Below are 4,360 nucleotides of genomic sequence, written 5' to 3'. Positions count from 1 at the left end.
TGTCCCGGTGGGGTGGAAGGGGGGGCAGCGGGACCAACCTGTGTCCCTATGCCCAGCCAGAGTTCCAGAGTGATTGCAGGTAGGTCCCGGTGGGGGGCCAGCGGGAGCAACCTGCATCCCCATGCCCAGCCAGAGTTCCAGGGTGATTGGTGGTAGGTCCCGGTGGGGGGGCAGCGGGAGCAACCTGCATCCTCATGCCCAGCCAGAGTTCCAGGGTGATTGCAGGTAGGTCCCGTTGGGGGCCAGCGGGAGCAACATGCATCCCCATGCCCAGCCAGAGTTCCAGGGTGATTGCTGGAAGGACCCGGTGGGGGGGCAGCGGGAGCAACCTGCATCCCCATGCCCAGCTAGAGTTCCAGGGTGATTGGTGGTAGGTCCCGGTGGGGGGGCAGCGGGAGCAACCTGCATCCCCATGCCCAGCCAGAGTTCCAGGGTGATTGGTGGTAGGTCCCGGTGGGGGGGGCAGCGGGAGCAACCTGCATCCTCATGCCCAGCCAGAGTTCCAGGGTGATTGCAGGAAGGACCCGGAGGGGGGGGGCAGCGGGAGCAACTTGCATCCCCATGCCCAGCCAGAGTTCCAAGATGATTGCAGGTATGTCCCGGTGGGGTGGAAGGGGGGGCAGCGGGACCAACCTGTGTCCCTATGCCCAGCCAGAGTTCCAGAGTGATTGCAGGTAGGTCCCGGTGGGGGGGCAGCGGGAGCAACCTGCATCCCCATACCCAGCCAGAGTTCCAGGGTGATTGCAGGAAGGACCCGGTGGGGGGGGGCAGCGGGAGCAACTTGCATCCCCATACCCAGCCAGAGTTCCAGGGTGATTGCAGGAAGGACCCGGTGGGGGGGGGGGCAGCGGGAGCAACTTGCATCCCCATGCCCAGCCAGAGTTCCAGGGTGATTGCAGGTAGGTCCCGGTGGGGGGGGGCAGCGGGAGCAACCTGCATCCCCATGCCCAGCCAGAGTTCCAGGGTGATTGCTGGTAGGTCCCGGTGGGGTGGAAGGGGGGCAGCGGGACCAACCTGTGTCCCTATGCCCAGCCAGAGTTCCAGAGTGATTGCGGGAAGGACCGGTGGGGGGGGGGGCAGCGGGAGCAACCTGCATCCCCATGCCCAGCCAGAGTTCCAGGGTGATTGCAGGTAGGTCCCGGTGGGGGGGCAGCGGGAGCAACTTGCATCTCCATGCCCAGCCAGAGTTCCAGGGTGATTGGTGGTAGGTCCCGGTGGGGTGGAAGGGGAGCAGCGGGAGCAACTTGCATCCCCATGCCCAGCCAGAGTTCCAGGGTGATTGCAGGTAGGTCCCGGTGGGAGTCAGCGGGAGCAACTTGCATCCCCATGCCCAGCCAGAGTTCCAGGGCGATTGCTGGTAGGTCCCGGTGGGGTGGAAGGGGGAGCAACCCGCATCTCCATGCCCAGCCAGAGTTCCAGGGTGATTGCTGGTAGGTCCCGGTGGGGTGGAAGGGGGGCAGCGGGAGCAACCTGCATCCCCATGCCCAGCCAGAGTTCCAGGGTGATTGCTGGTAGGTAAGGAGATCCATTTGGTGACCAAGCAGCAGTGACAATAAAAAGGCCCAAATGTCAAAGAATGCCATTTCTGCTACTGAAAGTGAAACATTTGAAAGTGAAACATTTAAAATCAAGTTAAAGTGGGGTATGTTCACAAATGTCAGAGGCGGTGGTGAGCAGCAGAGGCAGGCCGGGGCAGAGTTCCAGGGCCAGGGGGTGACGGCAGGCAGCGTAGGCCGGGGCAGAGTTCCAGGGCGGTGGGGAGAGGACTAGGCCTCAATCCAAGGAGATCCATTTGGTGACCAAGCAGCAGTGACAATAAAAAGGCCCAAATGTCAAAGAATGCCATTTCTGCTACTGAAAGTGAAACATTTGAAAGTGAAACATTTAAAATCAAGTTAAAGTGGGGTATGTTCACAAATGTCAGAGGCGGTGGTGAGCAGCCGAGGCAGGCCGGGGCAGAGTTCCAGGGCCAGGGGGTGACGGCAGGCAGCGTAGGCCGGGGCAGAGTTCCAGGGCGGTGGGGAGAGGACTAGGCCTCAATCCAAGGAGATCCATTTGGTGACCAAGCAGCAGTGAAAATAAAAAGGCCCAAATGTCAAAGAATGCCATTTCTGCTACTGAAAGTGAAACATTTGAAAGTGAAACATTTAAAATCAAGTTAAAGTGGGGTATGTTCACAAATGTCAGAGGCGGTAGTGAACAGCAGAGGCAGACCGTGGCACAGTTCCAGGGCCAGAGTGTGACACTGTCCGCCGATAGATAACCCTTTGCACATTATCGTCATCATCATTATCAGCAGCAGTTGCTGTCAGCCAGCTCCAGAGTGTATGAGCGGGGTGTGCTGCCCATTGCAGCCCGGGGTAGAGGAGCCGTATGCAAGCTGTGCATGCCCGGTGGCAACAGTGTATGAGCTCCACAGCACCAGCGGGGGGGGGGGGGTCCCACTATGTCCCAAGCCGCCTGACATGTACTTCCGGTCGGCTAGGAGGTGGCATGTCACCTGGGCTGTCAGCCAGCCCCAGAGTGTATGAGCGGCGTGTGCCTGCACCCGTGGGGGGGATACAGGAGCCATGGGGAAGCTGTGCAAGACCGGGGGCAGCCGTGTAGGTGCTCTGCAGCGCCCGCTGTGGACTTCCAGGGCAAGAGCGGTAGGAGCGGCCAACTCATGCCGACCTCCTGGAACTCCCCGTCGGCCTCGCTCGCGGGTCGGTCCCGCTGATTTTTCTACCTTCATAATAAAAAAATCTTTTTTTTTTTATGGCATTTTCGGAAGCCTCAAGCCCACCTGGAGTTGCACGAGCAAGGCCACGTCGGCGTCTCCTTCCGAAAGCGGCCGGGAGCCAGTTCCGAGTATGAGCGGCGTGTGCCTGCCTTTTGCACCCGTGGGGGGATAGAGGGGCCCCTTGGGAGCTTGTACATGCCGGCAGCTTCCTTGTGGGAGCTCCACAGCGCCCGCGGCGAGTCCCGTTGTGTCCAGCCGGCTGACAAGCACTTCCGGTCCGCGAAGGATGCATGTCAGCGGCGGTGTGCCCGCTCCGGGTATGAGCGGCGTGTGCCTGCCTATGGCATCCTTGGGGGGATAGAGGAGCCATGGGGAAGCCGTGCCAGCCCGGTTGCAGCCGTGTACGAGCTCCTCAGCGCCAGCGTCGGAGTTTGAGGGCTTTAGCGGTATGCACGGCCAACTCATGCCGACCTCCTGGAACTCCACGTCGGCTTCGCTCGCGGGTCGGTCCCGCTGATTTTTCTACCTTCATAATAAAAAAATCTTTTTTTTTTTATGGCATTTTCGGAAGCCTCAAGCCCACCTGGAGTTGCACGAGCAAGGCCACGTCGGCGTCTCCTTCCGAAAGCGGCCGGGAGCCAGTTCCGAGTATGAGCGGCGTGTGCCTGCCTTTTGCACCCGTGGGGGGATAGAGGGGCCCCTTGGGAGCTTGTACATGCCGGCAGCTTCCTTGTGGGAGCTCCACAGCGCCCGCGGCGAGTCCCGTTGTGTCCAGCCGGCTGACAAGCACTTCCGGTCCGCGAAGGATGCATGTCAGCGGCGGTGTGCCCGCTCCGGGTATGAGCGGCGTGTGCCTGCCTATGGCATCCTTGGGGGGATAGAGGAGCCATGGGGAAGCCGTGCCAGCCCGGTTGCAGCCGTGTACGAGCTCCTCAGCGCCAGCGTCGGAGTTTGAGGGCTTTAGCGGTATGCACGGCCAACTCATGCCGACCTCCTGGAACTCCACGTCGGCTTCGCTCGCGGGTCGGTCCCGCTGATTTTTCTACCTTCATAATAAAAAAATCTTTTTTTTTTATGGCATTTTCGGAAGCCTCAAGCCCACCTGGAGTTGCACGAGCAAGGCCACGTCGGCGTCTCCTTCCGAAAGCGGCCGGGAGCCAGTTCCGAGTATGAGCGGCGTGTGCCTGCCTTTTGCACCCGTGGGGGGATAGAGGGGCCCCTTGGGAGCTTGTACATGCCGGCAGCTTCCTTGTGGGAGCTCCACAGCGCCCGCGGCGAGTCCCGTTGTGTCCAGCCGGCTGACAAGCACTTCCGGTCCGCGAAGGATGCATGTCAGCGGCGGTGTGCCCGCTCCGGGTATGAGCGGCGTGTGCCTGCCTATGGCATCCTTGGGGGGATAGAGGAGCCATGGGGAAGCCGTGCCAGCCCGGTTGCAGCCGTGTACGAGCTCCTCAGCGCCAGCGTCGGAGTTTGAGGGCTTTAGCGGTATGCACGGCCAACTCATGCCGACCTCCTGGAACTCCACGTCGGCTTCGCTCGCGGGTCGGTCCCGCTGATTTTTCTACCTTCATAATAAAAAAATCTTTTTTTTTTTATGGCATTTTCGGAAGCCTCAAGCCCACCTGGAGTTGCACGAGC

The sequence above is a fragment of the Rhinoderma darwinii genome, chromosome 5 (assembly GCF_050947455.1).
Source record: "Rhinoderma darwinii isolate aRhiDar2 chromosome 5, aRhiDar2.hap1, whole genome shotgun sequence".
Lineage (NCBI taxonomy): Eukaryota > Metazoa > Chordata > Amphibia > Anura > Rhinodermatidae > Rhinoderma > Rhinoderma darwinii.
This window is presented reverse-complemented; position numbering follows the sequence as displayed.